At 39.2% G+C, this 19,432-nt stretch overlaps 2 long non-coding RNA genes and 3 other non-coding genes across 5 annotated transcripts; all 5 read left to right on the plus strand.

Moving 5' to 3' along the window:
* Positions 1-988: 988 nt before the first annotated feature.
* Positions 989-2,042, plus strand: LOC144708447 (uncharacterized). Its single transcript, XR_013582784.1, has 2 exons — positions 989-1,697; positions 1,806-2,042. It is a non-coding gene; the product is annotated as an uncharacterized LOC144708447 (long non-coding RNA).
* A 6,525-nt stretch (positions 2,043-8,567) lies between these two features.
* On the plus strand, positions 8,568-10,815 carry LOC144708452 (uncharacterized). The gene is made up of 2 exons (XR_013582785.1): positions 8,568-9,859; positions 10,018-10,815. It is a non-coding gene; the product is annotated as an uncharacterized LOC144708452 (long non-coding RNA).
* On the plus strand, positions 8,934-9,024 carry LOC144714055 (small nucleolar RNA Z101). The gene has a single exon (XR_013584220.1). It is a non-coding gene; the product is annotated as a small nucleolar RNA Z101 (small nucleolar RNA).
* LOC144714049 (small nucleolar RNA Z101) lies at positions 9,107-9,194 on the plus strand. Its single transcript, XR_013584219.1, has one exon. It is a non-coding gene; the product is annotated as a small nucleolar RNA Z101 (small nucleolar RNA).
* Positions 9,285-9,368, plus strand: LOC144714062 (small nucleolar RNA Z102/R77). The gene has a single exon (XR_013584228.1). It is a non-coding gene; the product is annotated as a small nucleolar RNA Z102/R77 (small nucleolar RNA).
* Positions 10,816-19,432: the final 8,617 nt, after the last annotated feature.

Here is a 19,432-nt window from a genome sequence, read left to right on the forward strand (position 1 = left end):
ATGAAAAAATCCATTTAATTATACATTATAGAAAGCCCTAAAAAATTATGCTGGCCATATATCTTCATATGCACCCTCTTGACTCAATCTGAATGGTAAAACGATTTTTAAGTTTCAATAATGATTCTCTCTTAGATGGAGGAGGAAATTTGACATACTAAGAATCACACAGAGACATCTAAAGGTGAGACACATGAACATCTCAAATATTCTTGCTTTTAAGACTAAGAAATTGAGGATCTGATTTGTGGAAAGGTAATTTGATCATCAAATTTTAAGGTCTGATGATTCTATTATATGTATTCCACTGTGAGAATTGTTAAAGTTCCATGTGAACCGAATATATCCCAGCATAATGAACAAGCTAGAAGGCACAACATAGCATCACTGAGAGGGGTACTGATGTACCTCATGTTAGCTAATATGTGAACCTGAAAGGTAGATTGGTCTGGTACTCTCCATAAAAGGACAATCAAGTGAAATTAAGGACGAAAAGAATGATAAATATATTTATATGGAGAGTGGAAATTAGATTTTAAAAAGGAGAATGAATTTTGACAAAGAGAGTGAGAGAAAGAAATGAAATGGGGATAGTGGAATGGGTTTTTTTAGCATAGATACATCTTTGTAATATGTCACTCATGGCATATAAATTTTGGATAAAACCATCAACCCAAAATCAGCAATGATAACATGATATGTCATCAATGAGATAATGGTAATGTTTTACTCTCCAGGGTAGCACGCTCAAAAAATATATTTCAGGTTTACAACATGAAAACCGTTAGAGTAGTTCACCAGCCATACCATCCCCCAATATAACCGCATGAATTCCAAATTTTGATTATTAAAATTTTTCTTTTCAACAAATGGGTAAATGGAAAATTTATTAAATGACCGGGTCCGCCAACCCGGGTCGGGTGGACCTTCTGGACACAAACCCAAAAACCCTACTTCCACATTAACCCACAGTTTTCGCTGCTTGAAAGGGTGAAGCCCTGAGTGAGTTGGCATGAGTGTGAAACAGACTAGAGATTCAGCTAAGTCATTCCACTCACAATTTCACCATTTTTCAACGGGGCAAAGCTGTGGGTTTCCATGAATGCAATCTGTGGGAGTATAATAATGGGCCTGCTTCTTGGCCCACTAAATAGATATTTATTTCGAACCCACCGAACAAAGCGGCTCCAGCTGGATATACTATTTTTTTTTATTGTCAAAAAACACCGTGGGCCAACTGGATATGCTAACCCGGCAGCAGTTTTGGCGGGAAACCAGCGACGTAAAGACTGACGCTTAACGAAACTCGTCCGGTATTTAAATCCTCGAAGCTGCGGTTTCTTCGTTCATCGATCTTGCTCCTTCTTCAACTCTTCACTCGTCTCTTTCTCTTCGATCTCTGCTCCAAGAATTCATCGGAATGGCTTCTTTGATTCTTCTCTTCTCGGAGTTTCTTCATCCGGAGGACGCGGTTCTCGTTCTTGGATCGTCGTCTCCGCCGACGATTTGTTCTTCGATGGGCGCTTTGAAAGGTAGATCCGTCGGCGATGGAGTTCCGCGCGTGCGATTATCGGCCGGGAGAACGGCGGAGTTCCTATTGAGCGCCGAGGAGGAGCTGCTGCGAGAGAGAGTGTCGGTCGAGGCCGTCTGGCCGTGAGCCGATCCTCGCCGCCGTTCCCCGTGCTAACATTAATCCGGTTCGAATTTTAATTTTGCACCTTGTTGAGCTGTTAAATCTAGCGTGTTGGAGGTTCTTTAGAAGTAGAGTCCAATTTTCTTACGGAAATCGACTATTTTGGCCACAGAATTCGCGGACGAGTTGAGAGGAAGATCGATTTCTTTTCTTGAGAAAGTCATCGCGTTGATTCTTCAAGACGCGTCATCCATCGTGTAAAAAGTTTCTCCGTTTGTGTTGATCACTAAGCCAATTGATCTTCTATGTCATTCAGGAAGTCAATAGTTTAAACAAGTTATTTTCTTGGTCGCTCGACTTTGGATTTGGGGTTTTGATTTATTGATGATCAATTTCCCTTTCTGCCTTATACCTTGAATGCCTTTTTTGGTCTTTTCTACCTATTTGACCAAATGTCTCGAGAGATAACGCAAATTTGTCTACGATTGTTTGAACTTTGTGAACTGGAAGCCGAGGCCGCCCGGCCGTGGGCTGATCCGCAATGCAAATTCTAACCTTTGAGGTTAAGATCAAGCGCAGAACGGCAGAAAATTGAATTCCTCTGTGCTCGGTGCAGTTGGAATTTAATTTCTCGTCACAGACGCGATAGGTAAGTTAAATGTAATGTACTGGAGGTTGTTTGTGTGTATGTGGATAAGGTAGGGAACGGATGACGGATTGGGACGGACAGGTGGGACGCACTGCACATCAGCCGCGCAACGTCACGTCTAGGGGTCGAATGTTCGATCCGAACGATTGAATTTTCGATCTGGTCGATCGAATGTTTGACCCGATCGAGCATTAAGTTGGTCGAATCTTTAAACTCGATCACTCTGGACTATTCATCCATTGGGTATGATTGTAGTAAACTATCTAGCCCAATGTTCGGATCAAATAACCAGTACCAATTTGATTATAACGGACCCGTTCGAATCAGATCAGATAGAATCATTCAAATTAATTAACCAAATAAATATGTATGCTTACTGAAATGAGTTGAGAGAGGACCAAAAGAGAGAACAATGTGGAAGAGAAATAGAGAGCGGACGAGAGAGCATGAGATAGAGAGAATTTTCTCATTTTGCGGACTGTTCTCTTTTGATCGAGTGGTTTGAATATTTTAATCGGTTTCAATTACTCTAATTGAATCGATCAAATATGTAGATCAAACTTGGCCCATTTTCCTGTTTGATCATAATTCACTTCTCTTCTATCAAAATTTTAGATCAATTTCCAAACAATCAGATTTGTTTCAATCCCCAGTCCCTTGTCACATTATCGGAACATTCATGTAAGTTTGTATCAAAGTGAGAATAGCGGACGAGGCGAAGTAAATGTCTTAGGGTCGGAGAGTGGAAACAGAAATGATCAGAGGGGTTAAATGAAGGCGGGGTAGGGATCAACCATGGATGAGCTGTCTGAAGATGTGGTGAGGGGTTGAGGATAGCGGGGATGGGGATCATTAGATACTAGAAGAGAACCGTACTGCAGGGGATAGGTATCAGATTGGAGCTGAGTTGGCTGAAGATCTGGTGAGACAAACACAAAGATAGAGGATGACTAGATGAGATGGGGATGGGATTGAGATAGGCAAATAGAGAGGGTAAGCTAAGAGGCTGATGTTACCATAAGTCTTGACTACCCTCCTAAATGGAAGGTTGCACGTGATTATACACTAAAATACCCGTAATGGCCTTAAGTGCATAAGGTACTCTTGCGGTATAGGATCGTATCACCACATTGCACAAAAAAAAACAATCCCTATTCTCTTTGACATAAGGGATGATCATGTGGTCCCTTATGTCATAAGTTAGCCCTATCGATTGAATCTCTGATACCCCATACCCCTCGTGGCCAAATTTATAATTTAAATAAATGTCTAATTCCACAATCTAACTTCTAACATTAATGTTTGGGCATGAATCTTCAGAGTACTCTAATTATGTGGTGTGATTACCACAATTTTGTTTTTTTGAAAATCCTGCTAGTATTTCATATTGAAAAAACTAGGGAAATCAGGTGAATCTTAACTTGTTGTAATTACAAATACATTTATTATTTGACTGATATTAGGTAGACAGTAACTTGTTAAAATAACTACAATAAGTAAGCTTTAATAGCATTTTAAATAATATTTAAATAATGAAATAGATTTAGTGAAATTTTCAAAAGTAATGAATAAAAGTGAAATAATAATTCTCTAGAGTAGTAAATTTAGGAAAACATAGGATCTCAGGCTACGAACACCAGAGATATTTATTAATTTATAGACAGAAGACATACATTATATTAAAAGTAATTTAAATAAAATAAAGTTCGATCATATATTTTCGTTAATGAAAAATGCATAAAATTGGTTTTCAAATTCGATACGATATAGAAGTAAAAAATGACGTTTGATGAGTGAGTGCAGTTCTAATATATTCTACTGATGGTTGAAAGACGGGCAAAAGAAAATTCTCTAATAAGTGAATCTAGGAAAAGAGTAGAATCATAAGTTACTAAGAAAAGTATGACTGCAGTTTTACGAGTATTAGTTAAACATTATTATATGTAAATAACGTACATAAAAAACATAGTAATGTATTTTTTAATAAAACATAATCAATGAAATGGGTTCAATAAATATTTGAAATTATGCTAGTATAGTATTACGCTTAAAGAGTTATGAAGGTTAGAATATCTTGTATTAATGATTGAAAGAAAGGTGAAATGTAATCCTATCGGAAATGGGCAGAGCTCGGAGAAAACTATGAAAATGGAAAATAATTATATGAACAATTAGAAGATTCAAACGAAGAAGACTAAGAATTATTAAAAGACAAAGACAAAGAATACAAAAATTGTTAAAAATATTTATATGAAAATAGAGAATACTAACTAGACGAAGGATATGGAAGAAGGGTGATGGAGGACCATCAAGTCGAGCGCACCCAGACTCATCGCCAGCCACTTCGCAGAGCGCGAGCTGACCTGAAGAACCCACATTTCCACTACCAGATTTGAGAAGCTGCATTGGCATTGTCTTGGTATGTGTCGTGTCCATTTATGGTTGTATGATGGCTCACTCCTTGTGTAGGGGCCCATCTTTGGTTGTTTTAGTTTCTTCTCTTCATCTTTGGGTTATAGGGAGGCTTCTCCTGCGTGAGTACATGCCTCCCCCTTGTTTGTGCTTATTTGTTGGGCGTTTCTAATTGTACCTTTTAGGGGGGAGAAGAGTCTATGTTTTACTTCTCTTTTTCCCCCTAAAAGTCCCTTTTAAAGGAAGCCCAATAAGCTTCCTTCAAAAGGGCCCATTAGCCACCCCTTAACTGCCCCTATTTTACAATGAGGGGGAGGGGTGGACTTGAGCAGTTAGACTTGTTTTCTCTTTGAAAGAACCAGATCTGATACAGAGAATTGGAAATTGTTGTCTTTTCCACAATGTGTCGTGCTGTGCTTCTTTCTATGGATCTCTCTTTGACTCTCTCTTAGAACTGTCATCATTCTATTTAGGTTTGACCTGGGAAACCTGCCCGTATCTTCTGTTCTCTTGCCGATCTAGAGTCCTCTGCCAGTGATAAAATGCATTTTTAGTACATTATATGATTATATTTACATGTTTATCTGGATTAAATTACTCATAATTGCATGTTATCAAGCTTAAAATGATTAAATCTATTTTTAGAATGAAATTCTGAATTTTATGCATTTTTTAGTGATTTTTCTAACCATATATTCTAAAAGAATATTATTTTTGAGACAGAATATGATTTCTTGAAATTTGTTGACATTAAATTTGGAACGATATGATTTTTTGGAGTCAATATATATATATATATATATGTATTTTTTGGGCTTTCATTTTAATTAACATGAATTTTTAAACATTTATTTATTTATTTTAAGCCCTTTCATTTTGCACGACACGTGTCCGCCATTCTATTCGTCCAACGATGACAAATTAGAAGCTATTTTTAATGATTGGCGACAGCCAACCATTTACTGAGATAATGATTGGCGTCATCCAACCATTTCATCACACAATCATCTTCGTGAATCAATGCTAACGGAAAGGTGCCTTTTATGTTTTCTGCGCAGGGTTACGTGAACGAACAAAAAAAAGACACCCTTTTTTGTAATAAATTCTGCAAAGACCTAGAAAGAAATGGACAAAAAACACTTTTTCCTCTCTCTCTCCCCAGATTCTGACGGCGGCGACGTGGCACGCACACGTCCACTCGTATATATAAAAAATTTCAGCGCGCCTAACGTGGCGTGCACTGACGCGCCTCCATGTCAACATGAGCTCTCTCTCTATTTTATTTATTTTCTTTTGTCCTTTTCCTTCATTTGTCTTTTTGTCTTCCTTCTAGGAGCACGCGGCGTGGAAAACGACAAGCGCTGCTCGGGATACGAAAAGCGTGCACAAAAGACCAAGCGACGCGGGATCCAAAGTGTCTTGACTTCTCAACGTGCATGGAAAATGACGACGATGATGAGGAGAGAGAAAATTTCAAGGTCTAGGATTTCTCCAGCTTAAAACGGCCATAACTTTTGATCTACAACTTCGATTGAGCTAAAATTTTTAGCGTCACTTCGACTCCTCCTCCTATTTCTATCTATACCCTATGATTTATAAATAGAGGCCTGGATCATTGTAAAATTCATCTTGAACTTGCTTCCTATTTGTGTAGGCTGATTGAAAGATATTGAGTTTTGAGATCCATCAAAACTCACCGGCACTCATAAAGGGGGAGAAGCATTGGAGAAGAGGGGGAGCTTACCGGCACTCATAAATCACCATGATCCTTGCGGAAAGTAAGGATCCATGGTAAGTATCTTCGCCTTACATTGTCTCTTTCTCGACGCCATAGTTAAAGTAATTAGGGTGTATCATCATTCTTGCACTCTCATTTTACTCTCTTTTTTCGTCTCTTCATCCTCGCCATCGTATCATTCCAAATCCAATCACTATCATCATTCATACCATTGTCCATCATCATGCCTGTCACGTGCACTTACTTTTTTATTTAAGTTAAATTAACTTATAACTTACGTATTTTTAATTGATATCACTAGCTCACGTACTCGAATTTTGTTTTCGTCGATCCCCTCGTTGATCATCACTACTATAAGAAAGTAATTCCTTAATCATCGTTCCTTGTGGGGACGATCCATACTCATTACTATGTATTCTTAATACGGTTAAATATGTATATTTTTATTGAATAATCTCAATCACCAATGATGAATTTAACCCTAAATTTGAGATTATCAGCCTGCTCGATCTCTTTTCTCTCCATCGTTGACTGGTTAACTTCTCACGATTGGGACATTGTTCACTTGGCACTTTCCTTGCTATCATCGGCAATTATCAGAAATCTCAATTGAGACTAGATGGTCTCGTTTGATCCTTGCCCACTGGCATCATCTCGGTGGTTTGAAAGATTGAAAGAAGATTCGACAGTCCAGATCTGCCCTCGATTGAATCGGCCAAACATCATCATCGTCATAGAAAAGACGATTCTTTCATCACCATTGCCACCAAAGGTCGCTGCTGCCACCGTTGTCACCAGAGGTCCTAGCAAAGACGAGCCGCCACCGTTGCCACAAAAAATCATGAAACAGATAGTCCTGTGTGGATCCCTCCCTCTTGTCTACTCTTCTTCATTCCCACTCCGGCGTGCCTCTTCTCTATATTATCACAACCCGCGGATTGAACATATTGGACGTCATTATCATGCTGCATTATCTTCAACAAAGGACGTTTTTTGGTCGACGAGTTTTCATATAAAGCTAGAACCGTCCCACCGTCGAGAGTTTCTAAGCGCCTCGCTGACTATTCACTATCCGCCTCTCACTCGGAGACCACGGTGCCTGATTTCTTCATCAAGACTGCTACGACCATTATTCACCATTGCATTCGAAACTCGCCTCTCAGGTTGCGTCCCTCTCCCTCGATCTTTCAGCGTACTTATCTTCGTCAGTGCCGATATACAACTGCTCCCCTGCCTTCGAGAGATTTCCTACGTGTCATAGGCTTATCCATTGTATTTGAGTTAGGACTTTCCTTGACGGTGCCGAACCGGTTGCTCACGACGACGGTGAGGACACTCGCGGACGGTGATGTTCCCCATCTCGTTGATCTTTGAACTAAACACTCGGGTCATTGGGAGCCTGCCTTGCTTTATCCCGTTCGTGTCGACAACTGTGATTACATCCTGTATCATCCAACTTCTCAGCATACTTCTTGTTGATTTTACTACGCCATTTGCATCATTTGATCTCGTTGCATTACATATTCTCAACAGTCCCCTATGGTGTAACACGAGCAGCCCTCTTCCGGCTGTCGTGTTACATCAAAGAGTAAAAGAAGAGGAAAATGAATAATAATAAGAATAATACATATAGTAAGAAAAATAATGAAGAGGAGTTAGAGGAAAAGTACAGGATGGATAAAAACAAATGATAATAATTTGAACAAGAAAAGGAGGAAGAAAAACAAGACGAGGAAGAAGAAGAATAACAATAAAAATAGTAACACAAATAACAAGAATAAGAAGAAGACAAATAAGATACCAAATAATAAGAAGAATAACAAAAAATAAGAAGCATAATAAAACGAGGAAGAAAATAAAGAGCAGTACAAGTAATAAGAGAAGAACAAGGAAAATAATATAAAAGACAAAAACTAAAAAGAAAAGTAAGAAAAAGAGGGCAAATAAAATAAATAATAAAAGAAGAAAATGAGGAAGAGGAAGAAAAAAAAGAAGAAGAATTCAGAATTCAGATTAAGAATAAATGGGAAGAGGAAGAATAAGGAACAGAGATGAAAAAATGAAGAGAAGGAAGATGTAGAAGAAGAAGAGGATTAAAAATACACATTAAGAATATTAAAAAAGCTGGAAGCCTGAAGCCCCCTAGAGTCCAACTGCAGTGGCACAGCTCATGGCCTATTTTAAATCGACGGTTCAGATTAGATGATTTTAGGTGGCAGTGGGCGGTCAGGATTGAACTTTTATAAATCCTATGATTTCCGAAACCCTAGCTCTCCCTCGCTCTCAGTATATATACGGACGGAGTCTTCCTCAACTGCGCATCAGTAATTTCTAGGCCGATCTTTGATGAGCAATTTGGGCAGTGACGTCCTCTTCAAAGTGGGATGCTGCATCGTTACTGTAGATTGCTGCGTTTAATTCTCTTGCATATTTTATTTAGCTAGTTGCGTGTTCTTGTTACTTCTCACGATCTATTTCTGTTATAGCCGAGCAATCCCATGCCTCGGCATGTGATGAGATTAACCGTTAATGGGTAATTTGCGACCGAATCATCACTGTGATGGTAGACATCTCGGAGACCTGATGCCTTCCATCAATTTTTCTCAGAACTCTTCTCTGTGAAATCTCCTAATTTTCGGTACTCTTTTCCGTTGTTTTATCGTGTTCTTCTCAGTCCTGGCAGGTGATGAAATTTCCTTTAATGGGTAATTTGCGGCTGAATCATCACTGTGATGGTAAACCTCGGAGACCTGATGCCTTCTAAACTTCCGCTTCAATTTACGCGCTTTTTCGTTCCTTCCGAATTCTTTATTTATCTCGTGATCCTTGCCCTATTCATTAGATGATCCGCGGAGCGAAATGACGAGTGATTTGATTCCCTATTGGTTTGATTGCCGCCATGATGGCTCAAACGTATTAGCTCTAGCTGATCGCTCCGTTCGGTTCATACGTTCGATTGATTGTCTTTGATTGGTCGACCGATTTGTATTTGTTTCCCAAATTTAACCGACTTTCTGTGTTTCATTTCATTGTCCGGTTCTTCACCAGTTTTGGACACTACGTCAGTACTTTTCCACATCGTCAATAATCGGGTGACACATACGCTGTGAAGAAAATTCGGGAAACAAATTTAAAAAAAAACTCAATGAATTCAATGTGATCTTCAAAGAAAAGAAGATGCATTTCCTCTAACTAAGTATCACGATATTCGTTGTTTTTAAGAGTCTAAAGGAGTTATTGACTAACCCCAATTTTCTTCTGAAGCAAATTTCGAAAGCTTGTAAGCGGACATAGAAAGAATCCAAGGGAGAGACAATGCAACACATGCGACAAAGCACCACCACCAATGCTACCGCATCACCTTGATGTGTCAGCTTATTGATCATCATCAAGCCACAACCTTGATATCTAGCTTCCCTTGAAGAAAGTAATTTGGGTTCCTTGGGATGCTTTACTCCACTCCAAACCCATCTAAACATCCTTGGGATGCTTTTCTTCAACCCCACAATGATGCTGAGACATAGCATAACCTGAGTCTCCATTAAGAGTGACAATGATTGACGATGTTCTACATTACATGTGCAGGACTCCATGGATAGTATCATTCAACCTCATGATGGAGTACACACCAACGATCATTGGCTTTGATTATGTCACTAGGCATTTTATTAGAACACTGCACAATGATTCGAACACTTTGTTGCATCTCTTTGATACATATACAGTAATAATCATAGTGATATATTTGGTACCCTACTGGAGTGTCAGTATCGGATTGGTCATGAACATTGTAAGGTGCTACTCTTTGCCAATCCCAGAATATCCCAGGTTGTGATAGGAAGGCCCACCACTTAACTTTAACTTAGGCCTAGGCCAAGTCATTGGGGGAACTTTGTTGAGCTCCTTCTGACAAGCTAAAATAGAGAATAAGCAGTCTGACAGGAGAGATATCCTATAGATTTTAGGTCATGTAGAAGCTGTCAAGAGATATTTGTGTGGTTCAAGAAGATTCTAATTGGACAAATCAAAAGATATGCAGCTCTGACAAGTTTAAGTAAAGATACTAGTAGAAGAATAATCTGTCATAAGATTCTGTTAGAAGATCTTGTTAGAGAAAATCTTGTAAGAGAAAATCCTGTTAGCAGATTTTGCGGGACTCTTGATAATTTTTTGTAGATACTTTCAGTTTTAAAAGAATTTTCTTCTTGGGCCACAAGTTGCCAAAAGGCCTTAGAAAATGGGCTGTGTCTTTTGTACCACCACAGGTTTGGGCAGATCCCACTCCTAAACAAAATTCATTCTGAAGATGATGTTGATCTTTTCTTTATTTTTGACTTTATGTAAATATAACATTTTGCAAGAATTTGTATCCTCTTGCTCCCACTTGTAAAGTCGCTCTATTGGTTTTGATGAAGGCACTTAGTACGACTTTAGGAGCGAGCGAGCAAAGGTTATGAAAAAAAATTAAGTGTGCGCGAGGGGCAAAATCGACTTTAGGAGCCAACCTATGAGGCGAGCTGATATGCTTTGATCTAGGAGGAAGCCCAATCAGCTTGGGTGCAGGTCAAGTGATCTACTGCTCAGCCTTAGATTTTGGAGGCTTCCGAAATCCACATGTCTATGTGCCCGTAGCGCTTCCATATACAAAAATGTGGGCTTACCACGTTCCATCAATAGCACCTAATATGTGCTGATTTTGGTGGACCGTGCTCCTCCTCGGTGAACTCATACAGTTCCGACATGCCCATAGACTAAACGCGAAGCCGTTCACAGTTCGTAGGACCAACACTGTTCAAAGGAACCCATCCTGCCATGAATAGTCACTTACAGTGTCCCCCCTCACCTTACCCTAGCCCTGAAGTCTCTAAAACTTCACACAAAATCTTTACTAACAACATATGCATGCTTGAGTAGGGTCAGGCAGAACTGTAGTTGCTTGAAGGGAACTTCCCCCATATTGCTTTCAATGTCTTCATGTCGCACTGCCTCTTAACATTACACCACTGAATCCCCAATTCTTTTGTTGTGCAGTTACAATACCAATATCCACTAATTGTTGTTTCCATATATGTTTGCCAGTTGACATCTCTTCTAATTCATCGATACGAGAAGAAAATTGTTGTGTGGAGGAATCAATGTCTCGACATGAGAAATATGGCTAACAATTATGAGCTTGATGAGAACCTTAGGGATGATATTATTATCATTCTGCATTAAGGGATGATAATTATTATTAATTTGTTATATTTACATGAAGTCTTTGTATACATGCAAGGATTGAGTGAATTATGAGGAGATCATAATGCAAAGATCAATTGCCTATAAAAATATTTGATGGGATAACACTATTTGGTTATAATTATATGATGGATATGATTTATTCTACGGCTAATGGTGTAAAAATACTAAGGAAAAATGGTGGGTGGACTTTGAGAAAAGAATTCACTAAATTAATCCATATGCATTCCTGAGTCATATTGACATGAGACATCAAAACACCACATGGATAGATGGCTATGTCTTTACTAAAATGTACGAGTTTGTAATCATTGTATTCAATCATATCTTGGTTCAAATATTTTAATAAGTTTATGACTTGAATTGAGTGGTCAAGATGAGATCATTTGCCTTAGGTGTATGACGAGATTAAATTGTGGAAAAAGATGCATAAAATCCTTGGCCGGGGTAGTGAAAACAGATATTCACAAATGATCCACCATTACAAATGAATACTAACATAAATGATGAATTAGGTTTTGATGATCAAATATGGCCCAACTCATTTAAATGTCTCTGATGGACAAAGGATTATACATATAAGATACCCAAAGTCAATAAATGTTTCATATATCAAGACTTGTCTATTCAATTTCAAAAGGTAAAGCTTAGCACCCCACATGCAGGAAACTTAATCTATTGATTAGGTTAAATTTATCCTTGATTAATTAGTTTATATGCTGATATAGTTAATTAATAAGGTTGACCAAAAATATTATTAGGTCATTAAATTATTATCTGGATTGATATATGAGCCTAGAGGGTCACACTCATAAGAGCTATGGACCTTGGTGGATGAAGTCAAGGGTGATCATATTTTGTTTTATAGATCAATGAATGAGAAAAATAAAAATATAAAGCGTAAAAACTATACAATTATATAAAAATTATGTCAAAGATTTCAGCAAAAAATTGAGGGAAGCTTTGTATCTCCCTTATATACTCATCCATACCTTTGATATAATAATAAACTACGTATCTTTGTAAGAACATCTTTCATTTTTTCACACATTGCTATAACAAGTAAAAGAAATTTATTTTGAGATCCAGAAAGCTCCTTGGTGAAAATCATTGATTGAAGTTTGAAGATAAAAGATAAGTACATGATCTCATCCCAATGCCACAAATCTCCTTGATCCTAGGTAATATAAGGGTGTAAGGTGAGTTCCTTTCAGTTACATACTCTTCTTATTCTCACCAATATATTTGTTTAGATCCATAGATTGATCCATCTGATTACACTATCTATCATACACCTGCCATGGCCTAATCATGCATTACATACGATATGTTCTCTATTGTTTCTATATATACTTTATTTGATATTAGAATGATTAAAATTGGATTTGTCCTATTATTACATTGATTCGCTAAAAAATCCTACGCCCCTTATAAAGTTTAGTTTCTAAAAATTATGGACATTTTTAGGTGACCTAATTTGAATTCTCTGAAGTTAGGCGATTTGATTACTGATAAATACTGTATAGTTTCATGTGTGTAGAAAATTTACATAAAGGGGACAACTTTCAATGAGGTATAAAATTCAGCAGAGCCAACTTATTGAGAAAATGGAATTAAGAGGATCAAATGTAGCTGTTGGCTTTCAAAGGGGAAATTAAAGGAGTATGGACATGTCTTGATCCACCCCGTTAGCTCTCAATCACTCCCATAAGAGAAGCAGAAACTTTAAAGCAGAAGTCCTCAATCAATGACAAAAGATAGGGAGAAACGTGAGAAAAGATAGTAAACAAAAATTCTTGGAAGACATTTATTGATATGTGATTTATTATTTCTAACACCACTCTGGTATCCAAAATATAAGGTGGAATGCAAGTGGACAGAACAAGAAACTAAAGCCATTTCCTAGAACACAAAAGAGACATAAAACAAGAAGTCAATTTTGGATCCCATTTAAGGCAAGACTTATGGAACTAGTCCAAAATTTGAATTTAGAAAATCCATTTCCAAATATGTGCAATAAGGCATGTGGATCCATGCTGTTCATCAACTAATCCTATCCCCAAAAATTTTGGAGTTAGTATATAAGGGCTAAGAGGGATAGGGTACACATATTTCACCTCTTTCCTTATCTCTTTCTATCTTATATTATATTTTTACTACCCAATAATTCTGGTTCGCCCCTTCTGCTCGTCGCGCCTGAATGCATTGAATGCTGAACATTCGGTTCTGCAAACAAAGAAAACCTGCCGTCTTACAGCGCTTTGTTACTAGAGGTTCATGCTAGTAGAAGGGGCGGAGAGTGAGGGGGGGAAGAGAAGAATAAAAGAGAATGAAACCAAGAGAAAATAAAAGGAAAAATAAGAAAATTCAGGGGAAAAATCACATTAAAGAGAAAAATAAAGTAGGAAGATGAGGAAGAAAAAAAAGAATAAAATAGGTAGAGAAGGAGAAAAGGGGGAAGATAATAAAAAAACTATGAGGGAAATAGGTAAAGAAGAGTGAAAAAAAGAAGAAGAAAAGATGAGAAGAGGGGGAAGAGAAGAAGAATAAAAGAGGTATAAAAGGGGGGAAAAGAAGAAGAAAGAGAAGGTACTAGAAGAGAAAAAGATGTGGGATAGGAGAAGAAAAAAGGAAAATGAAGAAGAAAAAGGAAGGAAATACGAAGAAAGGATAAATGAAGAAAACAATAGAGAGGCTTGAATAAAAGAACAAGCAACAAACAAAAATGAAGTAGTTGATAATAAAATAAAATAAAAAAAAATAAAAAAATAAAAATAAAAAATAAAAATAAAAAATGATGAAGAAGAAGAGGAATAAAATAAGAGACATGGAAGGAAATGAGAACAAATGAAGAAGAAAAGAGGAAGAAAAGTGAGAGGAACAGAGGAAAGAACTGATGTAACATGGCGGGCAGAATTTGACACTTCGTGTTACGTTCAGAGGGTAAACTGTAAATGAGAAGTTAATGACGAGGAATAATGTTTATAATTTGATAAAATAAATAATGAGAAGTATGTCAGTCATCGGATGACTTGAGACGCAACTCAATTGGACGATACGTGATGGGTTTTGCCACGAGCAAGCTCCCAATGACCCATGTGAGCAGATCGAAAAGGTGAAGAGTGGGGAACGAATCTCATCCAAGAGCGTCCGCACCATCAATGTAATCGATCAGACCCAATACCGTCAAGGAAGTATCCTAACTTGTACTCAATATCACTCAAAGCAATGAAGCATGCAAATTCGGCACCGAGGGAAGTAAATTGCACTGCGTTGAGAGAAGGGGAGAAGAATGTGACCTGTGGGTTTTGAGCAGAACAGTCAAGCGGATAAATGCAATTTTCCCGCAGACTAGAATCCGTGTACTCTAGATGGGTCACGTTCAGCAGAAATTGATGAAGGGGAAACCCAACAATTCGGACAGCAACAATATCCAGAAACTACGTTGGGCAATTCTTCTCCAAGTTGTCTTGTCGAGGGCAGGTAGGATTGAACTTTGCAGAAGGATGAACCCGGTGATGGCGATCGCAGATAGAACACTCAATGAGGAGTCAAAGACTTCGCATCAATACCATGGGGGGAGTTCCTTTGTCTACACCCTCGAGAAGAAATAATGCCTGGAAATAAATATGAAAATGTTTCCCGTCACCGAAGAAACAGGGCATGTCAGCAGAATATTTTCATAAGTGGCGTCTGTCATCTTCAATCTTGCTCACCGGATACAAGTCTTCAAAAGGTCCGGGCATACGAGAATCCGTCAAAAAAGGTCAATGCAAGGAGCGCAAAACAACCAAATCTGATGAAGAAGACACCCCTGGCTTGTACGGTCTTTCAATAAGAAGACATATGAGTAATAAGTGCATCGGGATCCTAAATTTAAGTTCGTGTAGAAAACAATTTGGAGCCACGATCAAACACCCTCCCAAGCAACCTTGTTTGCTGAAAATTTCAAGAGGAATACGGCCGCTACACTCAAGGGGCGGGAAAGGAGAAGGAAATTCTAAGGTCTCCCTGACTTGTTGAAATGTCGAAGCTGAATGAAGACCTACAACAGCGACGGATTGATTCTTCAGCAGGTGAGTACTGATTTGATATAGCGATGGTCAGTACCCAGGAATAGACGATATTTCCTGTCTTCTTTCCCCTCGATGAATTCTCCTTTCACAAGCACGATGAAGCAGTGTGCGGCCGTCCGGACGGGACGCGGCCCCGGCCCCGCGGAGGGCTGGGATGCGTGACGGGACGCGGTCCCGGCCCCGGCCCTGGGGGCTCACGGCCCCGGATGACACGGCCCCGGCCCCGGCGGTGAAGGGGGACGTTGGACGGGACTCCGTTCCGGCCCTGGGGCCACTTCCCTGGTCAGTCGACCGCACCCCAGACTCTAGGGCCCAGAGTTCTCAATTTCTCATTCATTTATACTTTTTTTGAATTTTTACTTGAGAAAATAGATAATTCTCTTCCCCTCCTCTTCTCCTTCTTCCTCTTCTTCTCCTCCCTTTTCTTCTTCTTCCCCCTCTTCCTCTTCCAAATTTCTCTTCTTCTCCTCTTCTTATTCTTCCTCTTCCTCTTCCTCTTCCACTACCTAAATTCCAGAAAAGACCACATTCAAAGTTCAAACACGAAAATAACACATTCTTCTTCTTCCTCTTCTTCTTCCCCCTCTTCCAAATTTCTCTTCTTCTCCGCTTCTTATTCTTCCTCTTCCTCTTCCTCTTCCACTACCTAAATTCCAGAGAAGACCACATTCAAAGTTCAAACACGAAAATAACACATTCTTCTTCTTCCTCTTCTTCTCCTCCCTTTTCTTCTTCCTCCCCCTCTTCATCTTCCAAATTTCTCTTCTTCTCCTCTTCTTATTCTTCCTCTTCCTCTTCCTCTTCCACTACCTAAATTCCAGAAAAGACCACATTCAAAGTTCAAACACGAAAATAACACATTCTTCTTCTTCCTCCTCTTCTCCTCCCTTTTCTTCTTCTTCCCCCTCTTCCTCTTCCAAATTTCTCTTCTTCTCCTCTTTATCCTCCTCTTCTTATTCTTCCTCTTCCTCTTCCTCTTCCACTACCTAAATTCCAGAAAAGACCACATTCAAAGTTCAAACACGAAAATAACACATTCCAGCAAAGTGCCTTGCCTGCTTATATTCTCAAATGGAGAAAGAAACGAATCCATTGCACATGTATGTCTTTAGTGTAATAACTGCAATAGTTCTATAAAAGAAAAACAAGACAATTAACTACCAAATGGAGAACTGTTGACGGGAGCAAACACGTCATCCGGCATGCGCTTCAAGATAAGACAAAACATTCAAAATTACAATAAGAATATTGCAATCAAAAGATTCTTATGAGGAATTTGATCGGAAGATTTAGATCGGAAGAGGGAAGAAGAAGAGGAAGAGGGAAGAAGAGGAAGAGGGAGAGGGAAGAAGAACAGGAAGAGGGAAGAGGGAGAGGGAAGAGGAAGAGGAAGAGGGAAGAAGAAGAGGAAGAGGGAAAAAGAAGAGGAAGAGGGAAGAAGAGGAAGAAGAAGAGGAAGAAGAAGAGGAAGAAGAAGAAGAAGAAGAAGAAGAAGATAATGAAACTTGATTTTTACCTCATCAACTAAGAGCTGGGTAGTGCACTCCGCTGTCTGCAGGGGGAAACCCAGTCTGGACTTTGGACGGTAGCCTGTGGACTGTGGTCTGAAGGGGGGGCCGCGAGTTCTGCAGAGTCATCGGAAACTCCCTTCTAGGGCTTCTATATTATAAAGGGCCGCGTCACCACGTCCCGTCCACAGGGCAGGACGCGAGACGGAGTCGCCGGGGGGCCGCCGGCCCCAGGGGCCGCGCGCTCCTGGACGTGCACTGGGACGGCGGCCCCTGGGGCCGCGTCCCGCGGCCCCAGGCCGGTGACGACCGCACACTACGATGAAGAGAAGAAAGAAACAAAAATAACTACCAATAAAAAATGCAGATCTCGAATTCCTTTCACAAAATGACCAAGCTCCTATCCCACGTCCACTCCTCTCCTCTTATAGAGAGAAAGTGGTAGTTGTGGGTTGGCCCTATTGGGCCCCCTTTTAAGGGAAAACCTATTGGGCTTCCCCTTAAAAGGACTCTTTAGGGGAAGAAGAAGCCCATCATGGTTTGCTCCCCCTAAAGAGTACAATTAAGCAGAATTAAATAAAGAAAACATGCAGGAGCCCGGTACTGACGTAGGAGGGGCCTCCCGACAATCCACAATGACGAAAAAATAGAAAATTTACATAAAGCCACTTGATATGAAGCGAGACGACGACGCCGCTTCTCAAATCTGATAGTGGAACTGTAGATTCTTCATGTCGGCTCGGGCTCTGCGACGTGGCTGGCGACGGGTCGAGGCGCGATTGACCGGATGGTCCCCCATCAAATACAATTGAGTATCAAAGGCAGAAAGGAGAAAGGTAACTTCAATACATCAGGCATTTTGGGTTGCTACTTTCTGAAATTTGAGGTCTTTAGCAGAAGTTATTTTGTCTATTTATTATTTTAATAATAGATAAACGACCGCACCATACTAAAGCATGTGCAGTGTGGCTGCTTTGCGTGTTACATGATGCACGTCTCAAAATTTTCTTCGAGCTGCCCGTCGCAAACTACGCATATCTAAATGAGACCCTAGGGTAGTGACAAAAAAACAAAGGGAAGGAGGACCATTTTCCAACCATGTACATACAATTCAATGGATCATGATGTTTTAAATGGTGATTGGTCACTATGGGGATTGGATCACATGGGGATCATTAGAAAATCTTGATCAGATTACTCATGTATAATCATAATCTTCAAACAGTTGGCATTGGGTGATTGTGATCTGATTGGAATCTTATTCTAATGTTGGTATTACTTATTCCTTTGGATATGGGATAGTAGGAGATATAAGACTACCTTGTGGCTGCTGGTGGATTTCAATACCGGAGTTTGGATATTGTATGCCGGATATTGGTATGAGATATATGGACATCAAGAGATAGGGTAGTATCAAGTGTTTTGTCCCAAGTTGAACATAATGGGAATCATATTGCATAGATGTGAAGACATGTTAATTACAAATAACTCATAGTCAATGTCTTAGAAACTCAAAATTAGGGTTTTAATTCCCCATTAGTGCTTTTGAGTTTAATCAATAAAAATATAAACATTCACGCACTTAGGTAAATCTAGCTAGTGATGAGTACAGATCGCCTCCACATGGAAAAATAATCAAGGATTTAATTTTATTTAAATGGTGATTAAGTAGATAGAGGTGGATACATATAAAAATATGGCATTGAGAGACGAGAAAAAGATTAAGACAATTATAGCAGATACTAGATAGTGATAGTAGGGATATTAGAACGAGTGAGGCAGCAAAGGGAGTGACAACAATGAGATAAGAAGGTAAATAGATGGTAGAGATGCGATCAAAATAATGATTCATGTAAGGGGGGTGAAACTAAGGTGACGAAGATATGGAAACATATACAGTGATTGACAAGATTGAGAGATGTAATGATAAAATGTGATGACAAGATGGATCTAAGATAACACTGATGATGAAAAAAAATGTAAGGAGATGCCACTTACCATAGATCCTTATGTTTTACCAAGATCACGATAATTTTCAAGTGAAAGTTAGCTCCACCAGTTTTTTGTTCTTCTTTTCCAACACCCAGAATACAAAGAACATGCTTGGAGGAACTCAGAAATCCACTCGTTTTGAATCGGCCCTCACATAGAGGAAGCAAGTTTAAGGATGATGTTTAC

This window comes from Wolffia australiana, chromosome 1 (assembly GCF_029677425.1).
Source record: "Wolffia australiana isolate 7733 chromosome 1, ASM2967742v1".
NCBI lineage: Eukaryota > Viridiplantae > Streptophyta > Magnoliopsida > Alismatales > Araceae > Wolffia > Wolffia australiana.